Source organism: Tympanuchus pallidicinctus, unplaced genomic scaffold (assembly GCF_026119805.1).
Source record: "Tympanuchus pallidicinctus isolate F22 unplaced genomic scaffold, pur_lepc_1.0 scaffold4, whole genome shotgun sequence".
In the NCBI taxonomy this organism is placed as follows: Eukaryota; Metazoa; Chordata; class Aves; order Galliformes; family Phasianidae; genus Tympanuchus; species Tympanuchus pallidicinctus.
Genome location: NW_026294758.1, coordinates 42610351 through 42632525, shown reverse-complemented (window position 1 = coordinate 42632525; position 22175 = coordinate 42610351). Strand labels below are relative to the sequence as shown.

General features: G+C 41.4%; 1 long non-coding RNA gene across 1 annotated transcript in view; it reads right to left on the bottom strand.

Moving 5' to 3' along the window:
• Positions 1-640: 640 nt before the first annotated feature.
• Positions 641-22175, bottom strand: part of LOC128089690 (uncharacterized) — a 33617-nt gene continuing 12082 nt past the window's right edge. The window contains exons 2-3 of the long non-coding RNA XR_008210647.1: positions 2252-2344; positions 641-796 (exon numbers count right to left, since the gene is read on the bottom strand). This is a non-coding gene — a long non-coding RNA (uncharacterized LOC128089690). The remainder of the gene's footprint in view (positions 797-2251; positions 2345-22175) is intronic.

The window sequence follows — 22175 nt, the reverse complement described above, 5'->3', positions numbered from 1 at the left end:
GTATTTGCTTAAGAAAAAAACACTAGGAAAAAAAGAAGGTCCTTCAACTACAGTAACAGTATCAGAGATGTATAAAATCCTGGTTTTCTGACCCATACTAATCCTTGGATTTTTTAGAGTTTCAGAAGAATTTGGAATGAGTGCTCGTCTGCTCTGAGCCATGCGGATGACGGTAATTTGTATGTTTGTATTTGTGCTTACTGAAACGTGGATTCCAATTCACTGAGATGAATGGTCTATTTGTGCTGTACTGTGATCTGCTGTCACATTCTCTAAAGAGTAAAACAAAATTACAAAAGATTTCTTGAGAAACGTTAGAGCACTGAAGAGAAGATACGCCTTCTGTGCATACAATAACTTCTTATTTCAACATCTGTCCACACAGGAAACAGAATGCTCTGTTTCCTGTGAATTAAACGTAAGTACAGTTTATACCTCCCTAATTGTCAGCTGCAATCTCACAGCCCTGACTTGAGGTGCTCATTCAGCTGTTGCTTGTAAGCTTTCTTTAACAGGATATAGTAACAATCAATTTATTTCTTTCCTGGCTTTTACCTGCAAAGAAAAACACCGGAGATATAAGATAGACAAGAACACACAAGAAGAGAGTGATCTCCTCTTTTATTTCAAATTACATTAATAAGCAATGTCCTAAATTAATACAATGTCTACTGCTATGAGGAGTACACTGATCTTCACTCAGTCAGCACTTCTGTAAGAAGGATGAGGTTCTAGATGCAAGAAAAAACACATGCTCATCCAAAGCCTGAAGATGGACGTGGGAAGATCTGCTGAACTGTGGGGAAAAACAGAAACAATTACTTCTCAGATGGTCAATAGGAAAATAAGTGTAGTCATGCTGACGGAGAGCTGATCCTTCTGTCTGTCTGTAAAGTAGCCCTGCATGAGTGGTGAGGCACTGGCAAAGGCTGCACAGAGAAGCCCCACTCCTGGAAGCAAGAAAAGACCAGGTTGGATGGGCTCTGGGGCAGCCTAAGCTGGTGAGGGGTAACCCTCTCATGACTGAAGTTTTGAACTGAATAATCTTTAAGTTCCTTTCCAACCCAAGCCATTCTATGATTCTATGATTCTGTGATAAAACATCTCTTGAGGAAGCCTGTTCCATTGTTGACCACCTTCATCATAAGTATTTTTTTTCCTACTGTCCAGTCTGACCCTCCCCAGTACTGTTTTGTGCTGTTCCTGCATAACCTATCATCTGGGAGAAGACCTTCATCTTCACTTCCCCTCTTCAGAAAAATTTTTATTAGGAAACAAAAAGACTAAAATTATTATTTATCAGCATTACTAAATCTAATGTAGCGTAGGAGAAGGCTTCAAATCTCCCTACAATCAATAGTAGAAATGTTGAGTAACCATACACTTCTATACAGATAATGTAGCACAGATTTCTCAGCTAATGAGTCCAAAATGAAAAGGCATCGTACTCTTGATATTTCTTCCCTGGTAAGTATCAGAAAACATTCTTTTCAAAGGATCATTGTCATAAAAATTCAACAGCATTTTAAAGAATTTCTCAGATGCCTAATGTTTAGGGAGATATTTTCAGCTCTCATGACAAACAGTTGACCTCATGAACCATGACATTGCTGTGTTGTCTGGAAAAAAAAAAAACAAAAACAAAAACAAAAACAAAAAGACCATGAAGCTGTAACCTAAACTGAGTTTCAGCTAGCATACAGTTCCACTCACATACTAGAAAGGTAAGCTGAAGCTCTCTCTCCACGAGCACAGCTGCCCAACTTTTTTACAAAATCTGTCTCACATCTGCAAAGCCTTAATCTCCCCAACTGTCTATAAATTGTGTCTTTAACATTTGAGATTGTTACAGGAAAGACGTGATTTACTGTTTCTTATCATTCTGACAACATACAACTGTTTCTTGAGTAAGTCTGACAACAGTCCACTTCAGATTTGGATACAACTCCAGGGAGTGAAACCAAGCATTGTGGTAAAATATTGGTATTACACTTCTTAACTTCACAGAATTTTTGAAGAAAATACTGTGATACATTAACTTCTAACACAGAGCACAGTTATTAGAAGATCAAATGCACTGTGTCACGACAGCTGCTTTGTTGGGAATTACATGCAGTGTACGTGTAATAGCACAGCCCTTGATTACAAATAATTCTAATTTGTAACTACAGGAGGGGCATAAATTCTAAGGTTAAGAATGTCATTCTGGAAACTACTGAAAATAACCTACAAGACAATACAAAGCACTCACTTTGTGTCAAGAAGATCCAAACCTCAGAATGGTTTCTGAAATGGAAGTCTGAGTTCCAGGGGAGTAGAATTTTCAGGAAGATGTGTAGCTTTACTGAAAAAAAACAAAATTGTTGCTATTCTCCTTTGTTTTAAACACATTTTTCTTGATTTTCTTTCTGTCTTGAAGCAGAGAAATGGTGACTAAAGATCTACAAAGATTTCCGCATCTTGTCATTCCCTGAAGTCCTTTGGCCTCAGCACACATCAGTGCTCCTAAGGGTTCTTCAAGTTATATAGTCTTGAGGGGCAGTGTACATACTGCTAATCATCAAAATACCTCATCATAGCCATGATTTTCCTTTCCTAATTGTGAGAGAGACTTGGGGGAAGCTGTTATAGGATGAGAAACTTAAGCTAACACTGCTCCTCCAGAGCATCTTCCATATCAGTAAAAGACATGTTTGTGTTTTGAAGCCTATCAGAGAATTTTAATTCTAGAAAATGCAGTTATGAGAATTTGTTCTTGTACTTCCAACATCTATAAAGATATTGATTCACAGAATGGTCTGGGTTGAAAAGATCATCTAGCTTCAACCTCCTGCCATGGGCAGGATCACCAACAACTAGACCAGGCTGCCCAGAGCCACATCCAGCCCGGCCTTGAATGCCTTCAGGGATGGGGCATCCACAACCTCCTTGGGCAACCTGTTCCAATGCAGCATCACCCCTGAATGAAAACTTCTCCCTAATATCTAATCTAAATCTCCCCTGTCTTAGTTTAAAACCATTCCCCTTTGTCCTATCACCAGCCACCCTCACTTCCCTTCCTGTTTATATGCTCCCTTCAAGTACTGGAAGGTTAAAATGAGGTCTCCCTCGTGCCTTCTCTTCTCCAAGCTCAGTTCCCTCAACCTTTCTTCGCAGGAGAGGTGCGCAAGCCCTCTGATTATCTTAGTGGCTCTCCTCTGGACCCATTCCCTGAGCTCCATCCTTCCTGTACTGGGGGCCCCAGGCCTGGACACAGTTCTACAGATGGGGCCACCCAAGAGCTGAGTAGAGGGGGACAATAACTTCCCTCTCCCTGCTGGCCACCCCTTTTTTAATGCATCCCAGGACACAGCTGACTTTCCAGGCTGAAAGCACACACTGTTGGCTCATGTCCATCTTCTCATCGATCTCCAAATCTTTCTCAACTGGTTCTTCTCCCCGTGTGTATACCCAGGATTGCCCCGACCCAACTGCAACACCTTGCACTTTGCCTTGTTGAACTTCATTATGTTCACATGGGCCCACTTCTCCAGCCTGTCCAAGTCCCTCTGGATGGCTTCCCTCCCCTCACATCATACTACACTACTCATATCAACTGCACTGCTCAGCTTGGTATTGTCTGTAAACTTGCTGAGGATGCACTCAAGGTCATTAACTATGTCACTGATAAAGATGTTGAAGAGCACTAGTCCTTGGGGGACACCACTGAGGGACACCACTTGTGACAGGCCTCCACCCAGACATAGAAACGTTGATCATAACCCATCGGCTGCGTCTAGCCAACCAGTTCTTAATGCACCGAACAGTCCATCTTTCAAATCCATACCTCTCCAATTTAGAGAAAAGGATGTGGTGAGGAACCATGTCAAAGGCTTTTCAGAAGTCCAGATAGATGACATCCATCACTCTTCCCTGTCCACCAATGCTGTCACTCCATCATAGAAGGCCACCAGTTTGGCCAGGCAAGATCTGCCCCTGGATCACCTGTCTTGGATCACCTCTTCATCTTGTATGTGCCATAGTGTAGTAACCAGAATGATCTGCTCCATGAACTTCCAAGGGCATGGAGGTGAGGATCACCAGCCTATATTACCTCAGGTCATCCTTTCTCCCTTTCTTGAAAATGGGAGCAATGTTTCCCTTTTTCCAGTCACTGAGGACTTAACCCAACTGCCATGTTTTTTCAAATATGAAGGAGAGAGGCTCAGCAACCACATCATCCATCTTTCTAAGAACCCTGGGATGCATATCATCTGGCCCTACAGACTTACATACATTCAGTTTTATATGGAAGTCTTGGACTTGTTCCACTGTTGGAGAATCCACTCCTCTCACCCTCAGTTTGGATGTTCAGGGTGCTGGCGGACCATTCTCCAAATTTCTAATCTAATTTCTAATCCAAGCAGCTACTATAAGCTGCACATCGAAGGAAAGAGAGAGATTGAGTTTTCAGATGTTCAGGTAGGATAGTATAAACTGATTGGCAGAAAGCTAATATGGCCACCTGGATTTTTGACTTTTGAGGGTGGGAATGGGCTGATCTGTTTCACAGACATCACACAGAAAGCCCAGGATGAACTTCTTTCTATTCCTTCCTGAGACAGTAGGATACTCAAAAGAGGCAAAAACAGGTCTTGAGCATTACAAAATTAATGAACTTGGCATAACTGAAACTTACAAAAGGCATCACAGGAGAAAAAATGTCCCCATAATAGAAGTAATAGCTGGATTACCACTTGAGAAAAGCTGGCTTACTTTTTAATGTATCAAATATAGGATATAAGAAGACCATTTCTTTTCTTTTTTGGGGGTTGTTTTTTTTTGTTTGTTTTTTGTTTTGTTTTGTTTGTTTAAGTTGAGAAGTATAGGAGGAAAAAGGTAAAGACTGCTTGTTCAAAATGTAGTCAGTCTTCACAAACTAAAAGAAAAATGCAAAAGACTGCTATATGTTGGCAGTCTGCCTGCTTCCTGTAACAATACTCACAACAGCACTTCAAAATGCATGTCCAAAAATATTTTCTTTCCCTTACTCTAAATTCTCTTGTTCCCTCTACAGTCCTTCTATCAAAAAACCCAGGTCACATGGCCCCATTAATGCAGATAGAGAATTGTTATCAACATTACAAAACTACCCAGTTTACTACAACTTCTAGAAATATAGCTTTGTCATTAAATACATTCAGTATATATGTTCCTTAGCTATTTTAATGTAGATCAATTAAAGCAAATTAATGGGATCTGAACATTTGTAGCAGGTGCCCAGAGTCTTTGAAAATTGAGCCTTTTCAGAGACAAGCCATTAATTTTGGCTTACATGGATTTAGACCACAGCTGGCACAACTGGATTTTCAATCTAGTTAATGCTTCTGAAGTTTCACTGACTTTCCTTGTTTAGTTTACATTGTCAGTGACTATGAAGGACATGCAAAATAAAGTATTTGAAAAATATCATGCATTTCACTTTGTTTTCTGCAGGAACATGCAAGTTCTCCAAAGTCAGAACACTTCTCAGACGCACAATCTGTTGAGTCTAACTTCTTATAACTGATAAAACTCCAGATCTCAGCTGGTAAAACAATACATTCAGTATTATGAAATTACCCTTTACCTATCCTTGTATGAGCTACACACAGGACCCAGGAATGCTAACCATCATAAACACTTTCCATTTTTCTTAAGTCTACATTTTTACTTACAGCAATATGTTAATAAGTGCAACAGCATATTCTAAAACCACTGCAAGCACTAATAGTTTAGAAGGTATGCCAAAGTCTTTTAGCACAGGATGGAGCTTTAATCTGATATAATCCTCTAAAAAGATTAGTTCCTGAAGAATTTTCATATATTGGCTTTTAGCCAAGGTATTATTAAGGTGACAGTTTAATTAGAGAAAGTTGAATGAGCCTTCTGAGATACAGGGAGAAAAGAAGCCTCACCTTGAGAGAGTTTGGGAAATCTAGGAAGATGTTACTTGGGTTATGGTGGTAATTGAAGGATCTGATACTCCCTAGCAATGAATGAAAGTTTCAACTGTAAGTGCAAAATCCACAATTCTCCAGAAAATTGTCACTGCATGTACAGATATTTCTGTGTTGTTTCTACTTAAAAGCTGAAGTCCAGCTGAGACCTAAGCAGCAATCAGCATTGTCTGGTCAGGTACTGACCTGAGAATGAGAGATACATGGAAGATAAGAGAGAATGGAAGGTGCCAGGTTGAGAGATAAGAGTATAGAACAAATTCTAATTAGAGAACCTGAAAGCCAGTCACCAAGGTACGGCCTGCAGCTCCATCTCATGCAGGCCCAAGGCATGCCCCTCTGTTTTGGTATTTGTTCATTTGCAACAGTTCCCCAGATGTACAGAGGGGAAAAAAAACACAGCTAAATAAATAAATAAATAGAATTACATTTAAATAAAAATTAATGAAAAATTAAACAAAATTCATTGCAAAATCTGCAAGCATTACAGTTAATCTGCATCTGCATAAGAGAGAGAAAATTTCTGAAAACTTGACACAGGTCCTCCCTAGGTGTATTAAGTTGTGTCAACTTCATAGTCTCCTTTTCTAGAAAATTGTAAAAAACACATCACAGAACACCTGAACACCCAAACACCTGAAGTTACCAAAAGCAAATACTTCCTCAGAAATTTAAAATATCAGCCCTGTAGTCACACAGGTGGCTGGCAGCATTTTTCTTAAAGAAACCTAATGCTTCCTTTTCTTTACCTGCCTGCTAGTGTTCTTCCTTTCGTTTTTTCAAATATAATTTTCCAATTCTTTACATGACCAGAAGATGTAGATCCATTAGTTTATCCTGGAAATGTTTTATGCTTTTTTTTTTTTTTTAATCCTCAGTATCTGTTTCTTGTAATTTATTTGATCCTTGAGCCTGGATTTTAAGTTATAAACTGGTTAGTTAATACCTTATCTTCCTTTATCTCCATGTGAAAAATTATTCTTTTGAATGCTGTACCAACTTAAAGTATATGCCTGACTAGAATCAGTATCTGCTTCTGGTCTTAGATTCTTTTATAGCTGCTCTTCTTAAAACTTTCAGCAAGGTAATGGTTCAGAAGTCATTCACTTCCCTCCCTGCACTGGATAGATGGTGAGCTCAATTTAAAAAATAAATAATCTTGGTTTAAAGCCTATTTCTACACTGAGACTCTTTACAGAGTACCACTGAATGATACTGAAGATTCTGCTCCCCCAGAAGACCATTCAAACAGAGCTGGAAATCAGCCAAACCAGGCCAGTGTGAAAAAGCATAAAGCAAATCTCTTGAGAACTGCAGTGTGATGGTCAGAAATGCAGGTATTTCTCAAGGGATCTAGGTGTTGCGGAGGCACAGAAATATGAATGAATAATCGCAAAAGTTCTTTGATATTCTGGCCTTCCCTTCACAAAGATTAAGGTTTAATGGCAAAAACAGAGAAACTGGGCTCTCTCAGACACAGGAGCAAGCTGGGTAATTTCAAGGTCAGCAGGAGACCCTTTTGTAGTGTGTATTTGTTCACAAGGAGGGGAGGACATGTCTTAAGTGTCAGTGTTAGATTAAAATATCCAGTCATTTTATTCAGCCATGCATGCAGACACAGGGAACAGGAAGCATCTCCCCCCAAAGTAATTAAATTAATTTATTCACTTTATAAGGAGTCTCAGTCCTGCACAGCTTTTGGAAATGGGACTTTGTAGGCTGAACCAGAGTAAAACAGATGTCAGAAAATGAAAAAGAAAAAAGAAACTACCGATGAGTGAATGAGCAGCACTGACACCCTCTGAGAGATACTGGGATGGTTCCTGCCACCGAGGAGCTGTGACTTCCTTTGTCCAGGGGTTGGATTCCTGGAGCAGGGTCAGGAGATTGCCCGGGTGCTCCTCACATCCTTCACCACAAGGACCAAGACAGCCCCCAGGCTATTTCACAAGTCTCAGCAACTGTTATCATTTAGGATATGGCCAGAATTGCTGATGTTTTGGAACTGAAAACCAGCATAGAACATGGTTTTATTCAAAGCAAGCAGCTCTGCTTCAATCCCCAAAGAGAGGCCTCTGATTTGAAAAGATTAAAGCCTTTACTCCACCTAAAATACTGTTTTGTGATCATAAATTAAGTTTTCCAATGGCTGACTGTTGGTTCATTTCCAGAAGATGTGCTATTTTGTCATCCTAACTGAAGACTGAAGAAGGGGTCCAATGAGACACAAGTGCTGTAAAATGCTAATGGAACAGAATCCTTCTCTCTGGGTCAGAACAGGGATCTCTTACTTCCAAACAGTTCAGTGCATCACCATCCGCAGCAACATCATTTGATATTTTAAGAAGATTTCCAGTATTGAAGAGGACTTTTTGTTAAATAACTTTTACATTTTAAAAAAGAGAGAATTTTAATGTCACAAATGCTTGGGCTGTGCTTCAGATTCTGGGAGGAAATTTAAATGTTACCATTATGAAGTACTCCAAACTTCACTGAAGCTCAAAGCTCAAGCAAGACTAGCCAGCAGCCTCACCAATGGAATTTACTGAACTATTTAGTTTTTCAGCCAGCACCTTTATTAAAGCAACCAATGCAAACAACAAAAGCCCCACTAAATGTCTGGCCAAAAACTTAATTTGAATCTTTTAAATCGCAGGTTCAGGTCGTGTATGTACTACTCGGAAGGGAATTACACGAGCAGTATCAAAGGCCTCTTACCCATGTCCATTGACATGGTCTTGGCTCACATGCTTTATAACATACTGAATTTCAAACCTTGGAGGGTCTTGTATCCTGCTAACTGCTCTAAGATAAGGTAGAAGGGACCAAATTAGGTAATTAAAATAAATGAGACTAAAAGCATATCCTGATAGATTTGTCTTATTTTTTTAAGACTGTTTTCTGTATTTGCATGCATACAACAGTAGAGATTGGAGTCCCGCTGCTGTGCTGTGGAGAGGGACAGTATGTTCATGACTGAGACAATTTCCCAGCTGCAGCCATTTAGATAGGTACAAAGTTCAGAGAGAAAGTTGTTATCCAAACATGTCTTGGGTCCCCTCATCTTACTGACCTTCTGAACAAAATGTCAGTACCTTCAGCACAACTGCCTCCTGCACCAAAATCAGAAGCAAGTCCCACCATGGCTTGCCACTGTTGGAAGATGCTTTGTGCCCTGCACATACTGTGGCAGAGGCCAGATCACAACTGCCAGTGCAGCACTGAGCACTTGTGAACCAGTACTGCACAGGCTGGTTCTCCCTGTGTGCATCATGCTGACCATACAATTCTTTTCTTCTGCTGTGACTGTTACTGTCATTCACAAGCCTGTTGTAGTACTTCCGTCATAGTACTTCTACAGAGAGTTGAGGTGGTAGCTAAACTTCACACAATACTTAGTTCAGCCTTGCAGACAAGCAAAGGTATTTTTGCTCGTGGCTGATGCAGGTAATAGCTCACAAGTACCACTATCTTGCTTTCACACCTTGTCTGAAAAGACGATGTAAATCTGCCTTGCACTTACCATCATAGAATGAATTAGGTTGGAAAGAACCTTAAAGATCATCCAGTTCCAATCCCCTGCCCGCCACCAACTCAGGCTGCCCAGGGCCCCATCCAACCTGGCCTTGAGCACCTCCAAGAGTGAGGCACCACAGCTTTTCTTGGCAGCTGTGCTAGGGACTCACTGCCCTCTTGAATAACAAATTTATTCCTGACAGCTAAATTAAATTTCCCCACTTTTTGTTTAAAATCATTCCTCTTTGTCCTGTCACTATCAGACAGTGTAAAGAGTTGGCCTCCCTCCTATCTATAAGCTTCCTTCAAGTACTGAAGACCATAATGAGGTCTCCTCAGAGCTTTCTTTCTTGCAAGCTAAACAAGCTCAACTCCCTCAGCCTTTCTTCACAGAAGAGGCATTCTAGTCCTTATCTTGGTGGCCCTCCTATGGACTCACTCCAGCAGTTCCATGTCTTTCTTTTGTTGGAGGCCCCACACCTGGATTTAGATCAGTAAAAGCTGCTGAAGGGAGAGGAAGAACAATACTACAAAAATAAGCTCATATTTCCTGTATATTAGCATAATTTTGAATAAAGTGTATTAAAATGCATCTTTTACATACTTGACCTCTCACTTTCCTATTGCATCTCCCAAGTAGGATTGACTTTCCCTCCAGAGCAGCCCTGCAGGAGTAGAAAACAAAGTGAAATTTCTCTGGCCTTCAGGGAAGCACAGCCAACCAATTGCAGTGATAAGTATCACTTAAATTTTATGGCAAGTTCATAACCACACCTTAGTGCTCACTGTAAGACAAACATTGGCATTAATACTTAACATAATCTGGAGCTGGGTAGAAAATCCCCCTTGCTATCCCACCTGCCTCTCCCTTTGTCCTTCCTCCGCTGTACAGCTGAGCCACTTAACACTTGCTCATACTATCGACAAGGAAGAAGGCGAGCTACAAAACTGCAGACTTTCTGTTCAGGTTTGGGGTAAGGAACCCCCCTCTACTAAACGAGTGAGAGTTGTGATAACATTAATGATTTTGCCATGAGGATCAGTCTTTCTATTTAGGCTTCATAAATTTTGCCTTTTAATACCCACTCTTAAATACAGAATGGACAATCATATCAAGTAGATTAACCAATGTTTTTTTTAACCAACATATGAACCAAGAGCTTCAGCCAAAATACATTTTAGGCTTTTGTTTACAGTTTCTTGAAAATCTTAAGTTGGTGTCCTTTCTCTGCTGTATTGTCCTATTCAGCCTCAGCTTTCTCATTCCTGATCTTCATAAATGTCACCAATATAATTCTCTGAAGTCCTATTTCTGTCAGTTCTGAAATCACCTCTTGACAGTATTTAGCAGTTTCCTCTTCCCATGAACTTCATATAGTGAGTTCCCTTCAGTTTTATCTGCTTTATAGAATCCTTAGAGTTGGAAGGAACCCTTAGAAGTCATCTAGTCCAACTCCACTACAGTGAACAGGGACATCCACAGCTACACTAGGGTGCTCAGAGCCTGGTCCAGCCTGATCTTGAATGTCCCAAGCAATGGTGCATCCACCACATGTCTGGGCAACATGTCCCAGTGCCTCACCACCCTCACTGTAAGAGACTTTTTCCTTATATCCAACCTAAATCTCCCCTCTTTTAGTTTGAAACTATTTCCCCTTGTTCTATCACCACAGATTCTGCTAAGAAGTCTGTCCCCTTCTTTCCTGTCGCTCCCCTTTAGATACTAAAAAGCCGCTGTCAGGTCTCTCTGGAGCCTTCTGTTCTGCAGGCTGAACAGCCCCAACTCATTCAGTCTGTCCTTGTAGGAGATGTGTTCCATCCCTTGGATCATTTTTGTTGTCCACCTCTGGACACACTCCAGGGGGTCCATGTTCCTGTACTGAGGACTCCACATTTGCAGAGGTGCAGACTTCTGGCATCTCCAGTTTGTTGACATCACATGTTCAGGATGTCAGGTGACACTGTCACACCAGCAGAGAGTTGTCATCAAGTTCACAGTCAATATTTTACTTATCTGTACTTTTCAAAACACTTACTATCAATGCATATTAAAACTAAAATATTTCTGTTTAGAAAACTTCAATTTTAAACAGTAATTGAAGAGTTTCTTCTCCAGGACAGGGCATGCCAAGTGTCAGTTCTTCAGTCCTTTAATGAACTGATGTTGTCTGGGTAGATCTTTGCACTTGCATGTAGCCTCACTGAAGTAAATATGCTTCTCTCCATTCAGAGTTGGTCAGGGGATCCGAGCCTTGCCTTGTTGTACAGTTCAACAGAAATATTATTACCAGTACCTTGCTTTGCAAGCAAAGCAGCAGTCCTACTGCTGCCACAAACCCTGCCAAATAAATTGCTAATTGCATTCAAGAATTATGTGCAACTTCAAGTTTCTGTCAAACAGAAACGTCAATTCCTATGTTGCGCCATGTGTTTAGGATCCCCCACTATGCTATTCAGACAGGACCCAGCAGCATGACAGCATTTCCACTGCTCACTCATTCTTCTGGGCTGAGGTTGGGCAGGCAAGGGCTTCTCCTCAGAAATGTCAGCTCTTTCCGAACTTATTTTACAACAGATGTTTGCAATCAGCTTTTACCGGTAAGCATAAATGAGCAGTGAAGTTTAAATTCTTAGCGTCCTCTAGATAACATCTCATGTAAACACGAGTAAATTGCGTATAAAAAAATGACTTTAAATATGTTTAAAGCAACCAAATCTATTTCAGCATTCCTCGAAAATGAGAGTATAAGTTCCCGAATGTACGCAGTGCAAGGGGCCCCAAGTTTGCATCCCACTGGATTAACCAAACAAGTTCCTGCTAAGAGCACTGCCAAATGCTGGAGATGACAGGATGTGGAGCATGTATGTCATCCTCCATAAACAAAGCAACTGCCAGAGTAACTATTCATGCTGCTTTTGCACAACGTATTTTGTTTCTCAAATGTGAGCAATCACTCTTCACTCTCTGAAGCAAACATAAGATTAGGAGATCTGCCATTCTCAGCCAGAGCACAATATACTGAAGAGAATATTTCAGAATGGGGAGTCATGGGGTTGTGGTGGCTAGGAAAGACAAAGCAGGAAATTTCCTTGAGAAAAACACAGGCTAGTAGCTGTAAGCATAAGCAGCATTGACATCTGCTGCATCACTCAAAATCTAACAAGCACTTTTTAGGAAATCAGCCTTAACTCTGCATCCTACAAAGAATAACTTTTTTTCCTAAATGAGCTTCACAACTCTGTGCTAAGTACACTATCCAAGCTGTTGCTTACTTTGGGAGAAACCTAACCCCTCCCCACGTGAAAAGTGTTTTCTGTATTTTTGTCATAAGCAGAGAGAGCTCAGGGGCTAATTACTAGCCAGAGTTCAAAGTAGTGTCTTCTCTGTTAGCTCACAACCTTATTTGCTCTACTTCTTTGTTCTCACCCTTTCACCCCTATTTGCTTAGGGGGTGCAAAAAAATAAAAATAAAAATAAAAATAAAAATATGGAAATAAAAATCAGGAAGGTCAACATTATGGCTTTTTTTTAAGGAACTCTGCAAAGGTGCAAACATGTAAGAGAGGAAGAAACTGGGCTTAAAAGAACTCTCCTGCAACAGATGTTCTCATTGGTCAGAACATCACACTTTGGCTCTTACAAAATTAAGATATACAGGGAACTGGCAAAGTGATTTTTTCACTATAGTCAAGGAACTAAAAACTCAAGGAAAAAAGATACCACGTCAGATTTTTGAGAAATGTTCAGCTTTAAAAAAATAAAATAAAATAAAAATAAATTAGTAGCTTTTTATCATGATTTGTAGTACGTGTTTGGCTAACCCTTCAAAACATCTTGCTGTCAGTTGAAGAATAAGATCTGACTGCACACATGTGGGTCTCCTCCTGAGTGATACAACTCTTCAGCAAAACAAGACAAGAGAACACTTCTGTTGATTCTTTTAAGAAAGAAAACAACCAAAGAATACTTCTACAAACAAAGAGGTAATCTGAGAAGGAACAGTCAGCACTTAAAATCTCAGGAAGCTGAAATGTAGGTAAAAATATGAATTTAAGACTCCTTTATGGATTACATTTCAGTCCACCTCAAAGTAATAATGATGTTATCAAATCTTTTGTTTCATAGATATCCTTTTCTGGTCATGAACGCACACACTCCTTTAATTAGAATACAGCTGTTCGGAGAAAGAAAGCTGGTTAAGTGAAATGTTGAATATGTCGCATGATAAAGTAAGTGTTTACTGTCTTCTTTTGTTTTCTCAAACAGGGGATGCATCTATCCTCCCATAAAATAGGATGGACAGGTCTGTTATTTCAATGCAGATGCACAGTTTCCGTAAGAAGAAAAAGAACAAATGACTTAAATTTGATGTGGACTAAATATCTGAACCATATTCTGCCATTAAACTATTCAACAGGTCTATTTTTCAAAACCAGTAATTCCTTCTTTTTTTCAAGTTGGAGGAGTAACTAAACTCAGTTCATTATTTCTATAGTCGCCCTGGACGTTAGAGCAAAGGAAGCAGGGGGACAGACCTAGATGCAGGCAGGGACGTGTGTCTGTTTTACTTGCAGCAGTGCTACTCATCCTTGCTTTTTTTTTTTCCAGTTGGTTTTCTGTGACAAAAATATTAAATTTCTGTTGTACAAAAAAATCCTTCTATTTTTCAAATCACACAGATGTCCATAGATGGGCCTCTCCAGGACTGTGATCTACATACATTGTACTGGTTGCAATAGCCACCTCCCGTGAGACATATTTGTGGAAATGGAATCTAAACACATTCTGCCAGAAGCCCAAAATGTGGAAAGTTACATTATCTGGCCCGAGCTAAAACACAGATCCTGGATTAATGTAGCAAAAGAACAGCAGCAAGATCCTCTCTTATCACAGATGGCTGGTAAATTGCAATTACAGTCAGTCCCAGATGATTTCAAAGCCTGATATTTCAAAAATATCAGGTATGTCCATTAAATCATATCTTCATATAACTTTAACTGCTTTTTCTAGTGAAAGCTAACTGCTTTCTCAAGATGACCAAGTACTTGTTCTCAAGTACTCACTTGTTACCATGCTGCTCTTTTGCTGTGCTCTCCTGATGTAGGTGCAAAAGCCTGCGTCTAGTGGCACTGACAAAGAAGTGGTGTTAGGCACACTGGTGTGAGTCTCAGCATACTGAGAAGAGGGAAAAAACCCACAAAATTCCTGCATTTCTTCTAACAGATGCTTAAGCTCCCAAGGTAGACAAAAAAGAATACTGAGTCAAGGCCCCATTTATCATTTCCAGTGAACTGCACTTTAAATTAAAGTTCCGCCCTGAACAAGCACATAAGTGCTTAGAAAAATCCTGTGTGCTGCAAGGCTGGGTGATATTTATTCTGTGCTTCATGCACAGAATGATGCTAAAGAAAGGCCCAGCAGAAACAAAAGTAAGACATGCTGTGCTCTCAGCTAGACGTTAAGGTAATACTCGCCCGATCTGTAAACTCACATTAGTGAAATGACAAAAGGAAGGACAAGCTATCAGCGATTAAAATAAATATAAGTAAATATCTGGCAGGCTTAAAGAGTGCTAGTAACATGCATGTGAATACAGAACACATAGTTCTGTTATAACTGCATAAACTGATATTTATTAAGAGTAAGTAGCCTTGGGTCTGCCAGAAGCTGTTGTTCAACAGGCACTGGGCACTGAGTTGAAATGGAGGCTACAGAGAGTAAAAAGGTAAGGACGCCTGGGGCATGTCAAGTCAAGCATCTCTGCAAGGGGGGTGAAGACTTTTTGATACCCCTGGAAGGCACTTCAGGAATGATGTCAAAGTTCTGGAATAGTCAGAGACATGAGACAGAACAAAGAAAAGTAAAAACAAAGGCTAGAGAGATGGCCCAGTTCCTACCCACTCAGGGGTACAGGATGCAGGGACCAGTAAGATCCCAAAGAAGAGGAGTTGAACATCCCCACAATGAGGTGGGAATCTCCCCAGCTTAAGTCAGGAAGGGATCAGTGTTGGGGACATTATTTGAGAAACTGTCAGGAGAGACAGGGTGATCCAGAAGTCTCTTGACTTTTCTTGTCAAGAAGTCTTAATGCAAATGGATTTCTTGGGGGGGTCAGAAGGATCACTGTGTTTCAGGAACCCACCAGAATAGAAACTGATAAGCTGTAGGGCAGGTATGGATCAGAAGGAGGTACATTTTCTAGTCCACTGCAGCCTCTCGATCCACATTAAAATTCCTTTCCAGGGAGGGGGCTGATGACTCTCAGGTGCCTCTTTAGTAATTCAAGGGGCCAGTGGGAATGATGAAAGGGTACACCTCATTCAGCCATTGTTAACAGATGTGGGAACTTGTTTTCTAGGTTTATAGGCTTATATGGCCACACATGTGACCATAAAATTTCTGTATTCAGTTCTGATTTAAGAGCCTGTCTTAGTTTCAGCAGGGATGGAATTAATTTCAATGTCTGCTATGATTCAGTGTTTTGGTTCTAGGAGAAAAACAATGTTGATAACATATGAGTGTTTATAGTTTCTGCTAAACAGTGTTGTACAGACATGGCCTTTTGCAGCAAAGGCCTGAAGAAGCTGGGAGCTGGGAGGGAACAGAATTAGAACAGCTGATATAAACTTGCCAAAGAGGTATTCTGCACCATATGGAAGGGGGAGGGAATACATCTCTCTCTCTTCTACTGCTCAATTGGTTAGCTGGGCATCAGTTGTTGGGTGATGTGATAATCTATTGCTTTCACATTTCTTGTTCTATACAATCACATATATATGTGGTCGTAACCATCATCCTTTTCCTTTTCTCTATCTTATTAAATAGTTTTATCTCAGTCCATGAATTCTATTAATTTTTTTTTCCTCAGTTCTCTCTGCCATCCCTCTGGGAAGGGGAAAATGAGCAAATGACAGCATGGTTCTCTGCCACTTGCTGGGCAAATCGCAACAGAGCCAAAGTATTTTGTTTATTTTTTAAGAAGTGTAAGACAAATAGTGCCAAAAGATAAGAGGGTTATTAACTTGCAGAGAAAAAGCATTAGCCCAAGAGGGCTTAATTACTCGCTTGTTGAAGGTGGTGAAGTTATCACAAGAGATCGCTGTAATACATGTCAGGGGACATCAGACAGGATTTTCAGAGGAAGGAATAGGTGATCAGTTGGCAGACAAAGAAGCTAGAGAAGCAGCATTTTTGCCAGAAGTATCTAAGATCCTCCCCTCACTCCCAGTGGCCTGGACATGCTGAATGAAATGTGTTTCCCATTGGAGGAGTTAGAGATTATCAAATACTGGGGCAGAAGAGAGAAATAACTGGTTCAGCATAGATGGCAAACATGGCTACCCAAGGCATTGACCCTGAAACTTCATGAGGGAAGCCACTGTGGTTTCAAAGGATTAGCCAGATGACTTTATGAAAATCTTTGCTACCAGAGGGCTATTTGCCCTAGGAAAATGACCCAGTAGGCATGTGCTAAAGTAAATAATAAACAAACAAAACAAACAGCAAAGGAGATAGACCCTGGGCAATGCAATGCTTCCAGCCATGTCATGCCAGGTAGATTTTATCAAGATGCCAGAGACATCTTGGTAACACAACTTAAGTACCTCTTAATGATAGTGTACCAGCTTACAGGGAGACTAGAAGCATTTCCTGCAGCCTCAGCAGCATCCAACTCCATCATAAAAATATTCCTAGAATAAATCATTCCCAGATACAGTAATAGAGGCAATAGACTCAGATAGAAGAACTCATTTCACTGGGAAGGTATTGCAGGAAATTGTGACTGCACTGTAGATACAATAGGACTTGCATAATTCCTGGTATCCACAAAGTTTGGGAAAGGTGAAATGAATAAATGGGGAAATAAAGACACATTTTTGAAAGCAGGTGAGGCAAATTCACTTACCTTGGGTCAGATTGCGGTCTTTGGCCCTCACCTAAATAAGGGCAAAACCTAGTGGAGACATAGGGTTGTCACTCTATGAGTTGCTGTTCAGAACGCCCTAGCCAAGTAGCCCCCAACCCAGAGGATAGAAGGAAATAAGTGATATTATCTGAGACAATATGTGGGCAAGATACTATCGAATCAATTAGTAAGGAGGCTCAGCTACTACAAGCCCTACTCTTGGACTTCACAAAGCATGGTTAGCCAGAGAGGTTGCCAGTGCCTCGGCTCTTTGTTTAGCAGGGGGACAATTGGTGGACAATATAATGACCACTTGCATGGTGGATCTGTCAACCCACTCTCAAATGATAGAAAATTGTTCTGTTCACTGTGTTTGACATTAACATCACATATGGGATGGTCCATAGCGGGGAGAGTTATCCAACTGAGTTCATAAACATACAGATTAACAAACATAACTTATGTACCATGTTGTTTTGAGGTAGTGAGCTGCACTAAGCCCCAGTATAACCCAACTAATTCAGAATTATGATATGAGACAATGAATGTATCTTATACTCAGCTTATGTAGCCTTGTCAGTGAGGTTGTTCATTTTTGTCAGTGAGGTGGGAGAGTTGCATACTATTTTCCTGCTAATGCCATGGGCAGCCCCTGCACTCTGGGGAGAGTTACTGTAGGCATATCTCCTTATTACAATTCCTATATCTCTAGAGGACAGCAATTTACATTTTGATGCAGACTGTGATCATGAGCGTGTGATCCAAGACTGCCAGCATGGCTTTCCCAGGGGAAGGTCACACTTGACCAATCTGGTGGCCTTCTATGATAGAGTGATGGCATCGGTGGACAAGGGAAAAGTGACCGATGTCATTCACCTGGACTTGAGAAAGGCCTTTGCCATGGTCCCCCACCACATCCTTATCTCCAAATTGGAGGGATGTGGATTTGATGGGTCAACCACTTGATGGATAAGAAACCGGTTGAAAGGCCGCAGACAGAGGGTGATCATCAATGACTCTGTGTCCAGGTGGATGCCTGTAACAAATGGCATCTCCCAGGGGTCTGTGTTGGGACCGTGCTCTTTAACATCTTTATCAATTACATCGATGAGAGAATCAAGTGCACCCTCAGCAAATTTGCTGATAACACCAAGCTGAGTGGTGGTGTTGACACAGTGAAAGGAAGGGATGCCACTCAGAGAGACCTCAATAGGCTGGAAAGGTGGGCCTGGGTGAACCTGATGAGGTTCAACACAGCAAAGTGCAAGGTTTGCACTTGGGCTGGAGGAATCCCAGGTATCCATATAGACTGGAAGGAGCGACCCTTGAGAGCAGCCCTGCAGAGAAGGACCTGGGGGTCTTGATAGATGAAAAGCTTAACATGAGCCAGCAGTGTACTCTTGCAGCTCAGAAAGCAAATGGTATCCTGGGCTCCATCACTAGAGGGGTGGCCAGCAGGGACAGGGAGGTGACTGTTCCCCTCTACTCTGCCCTAGTCAGGCCCCATCTGGAGTACTGCATCCAGGTCTGGGACCCCCAGTACAGGAAAGATGTGGAGCTGTTGGAGAGGGTCCAGAGGAGGGCCACAAAGATGACCAGAGGGCTGGAGCACCTCCCCTACAAAGACAGGCTGAGGGAGCTGGGCTTGTTCAGCCTGGAGAAAAGAAGGCTTCAGGGTGACCTCATTGCAGCCTTTCAGTACCTAAAGGGAGCCTGCAAACAGGAGAGGAATCAACTCCTTGAAAGGGTTGATAACTGCAGGACAAGGGGAAATGGTTTAAAGTTGAGGGAGGGGAGATTTAGGTTGGATGTCAGGGGGAAATTCTTTACAGAGAGAGTGGTGAGGTGCTGGAACAGGCTGCCTACAGAGGTTATGGATGCTCCTTCCCTGAAGGTGTTCAAGGGCAGACTGGATGGGGCCTTGGGCAGCCTGGTCTAGTATTAGAAGTGGAGGTTGGTGGCCCTGCATGTGGCAGGGGGGTTGGAGATTCATGATCCAAATCAGAGATGTTGGAGGACGTGCTTTCCCCAGTAGTATCTGCATTACAGGGCACAGAGTCAGCAAGGTCACAGGTCAGGAAATAAATCAGCATCTCTTCTCCTTTTGAGAGCTTCCTGTCCATTCCAGAGGCTACAGCTGCATTCCAGGCCAAGGGAGTCATTTCACAAGCAAATGATTTTCATTGTACCTCCACACATTGCATTTTTAGTCCACTAAAGCTTAAAAGGTCTTCCTACCCTGAAAAGATCATCATTCAGGAACAAGCACAGGGGCCACATTCCTCCCCACAAAGCTGCACAAGTCCTTCACCTATCTGGGGTCTCATTTTCAGTGAGGATATGGTTCATGGGCTTTACATAGTACTACAGATAGTTTCTGTCAGGTGTAGAAAAGCTGACAGTAACTGGCTGTCAAAAAAATGTATTTATTCTTGAACTAAAACAATTTGAGGTTTCCAGAGTTTTGTCTAGTCTGATTCATTCTAATCCAAAATTGCATTCTTTTAAAATGAACAATAAGAAATGCTACCCATTTTAATGGTAAAACTTGTTAGCTTTTGAAAGTTTTGACATGTACTTCTCATTAATAATTAAAAAATACCCTGAGAAAACACCGTATTTTGTATCCTGAAGATCAACACACACATTCTGTGAATGGTTGTATTTAATTTTTCCTCTTCCAAATGTATAAGGAACGAAATTTTAAGAACACATAACGTAAACCTGATATAGTAATAAACTATCTTTAAGGGCTATATCTTCTTCCCCATTCATACATACTAAAGAGATTTCAAGCTTGGGCTGCACAACACTGTATCAGGTTCCCACTGCTGCTCACCACTTGTCCAGTGGAGTGGCAAGGCAATTTGTTCTGTGTCAGTATCAGCATTCATGAGGCTGAGCAGATAAAGGGGCCCCGGATTTGATTTATTCCCAGAGTAGCTGAAGATGAAATTCCAGTTGCATTATTTCCCTTCATGGAAACAGCTGTGAGTTATAGCCAGGTCTCTGCAAGAGACAAGCAGATATAGAAAAGATGAAAAAGGAAAACATCTCCAGAGACACAGAATCTCACAAGCTCCAGGACACTTAGCAGTCAGCTTGGCTCTGTATGACAGGGAACATATGGCTTTCATAGTCAAAAAAGTTGGAGAAGCATATCAGAGAGAGAACATTAAACCTGAAGCAACTTCATTTGATGAAGGGCAGAGGGCAATATCTTAACTGGAAAGAGCTAAAACAACCCCCAAAGTTCTGGAAACTGAAAAATACAGCTAAAGAAAAGGATGTTATTGCAATGAGCCACACACTTTTACTGCAGTGAGCCATACCCTCCCTTTCTAGATAAATTTTTCCAGTCTTTATTGTTCACAGAAAGTAAAACAAAGCAAAGTAAAACAAAACAGAACAAAAACCTCCATTTGGTTTCTGATTACGCATTTCCCTAGCATCACAGCACCCCTAGCATGTGTGTGGCATAACACAAGAACAAGATACGAACATAATTTCAGAGCTCCTGCTATACAAATACTGGAGCAAGGGCATTTTTTTCATCCAGGGATCCAGTCCTTCTTCCAAACATTCCACAGTGTTCAAAAGCTGTCAAGGTGGGGTTAAACCTTCTTTCTCCTTTTCACTCCACCCAAGGACCTACTAGAATATCTTCCATTTAGTTAAGGGAAAGAAATGTCAGAGTTGCATCATGCAGGACCTTATGTTACAAATGTGTACCTTGGCCCTTCCCACGGGTATGGTTGTAGCAGATAGCCCCTTTCTCACGGGGTCACCAAAGTGGTCCAAGAGTGGGGCTGGGAAAAGAGGAGGATGGGACAGAAGCAGTTTACCTGCCTAAATGCAGGCCATTGTGAAGGTGGGGATGGGGGGAGAGGCAGTAAGTAAACTTACCAGAGCATTTGACCAAGTAGAAAGGCCTACTGCCAGCATCACCCTAGCCTTTCAGTGCACATTTCCATACCTTCTCAACATTCTGAATCTGGTAAGACAGGACCCAGCACATACACTGGTTGTTTGGAAGTAGTACACATAATAGATTCATAGAATGACTCGTGTTGGAAGGGACTTTATTGACAATCTAGTTCCAACCTCCTGTTGATGGAAGGGATACCTCCCACCAGCTCAGGCTGCCAATGGCCCCATCCAACCTGGCCTTGAACACCTCAGAGATGGGGCACCCACAGCCTCCCTAGGCAGCCTGTTCCAGCACCTCACCACTCTCTGAGTAAAAAATTTCCTCCTAACATCAAACCTAAATCTCCCCTCCTTCAGTTTAAAACCATTTCCCCTTGTCCTACCACTATCAGACCATGTAAAAAGTCAATATCTTTCCTATTTAGAAGCTACTTTCAAGTACTGGAAGGACATAATGAGGTCCTACCAGAGCCTTCTCTAGGATGAACAAGCCCAGCTTCCTCAGCCTTTTTTCATCAGAGAGGTGCTCCAGCTCTCTGAGCATCCTTTTGGCCCTCCTCTGGATCCACCTGAACAGCTGCACATCTTTTTTATGCTGGGTGCTCCAGTCCTGTACACAATACTCCAGATGGGACCACATAACCACTTTGCCTTTGAGAGCTACTAAATAACAGCTTGAATTCTCCACCATTGTCCATATATAGCCTGCAAGCATACAAGTAGGAAGTCTTGCCTCCTGTCCACCATTAGAGAAAAGCAGCGTAAGTTGTACAGGACTTCCAATTCAGACAAAAGCATCAATCCTAACAAAACCCACCACTGTAATGCAACTCCATAAGCAGAG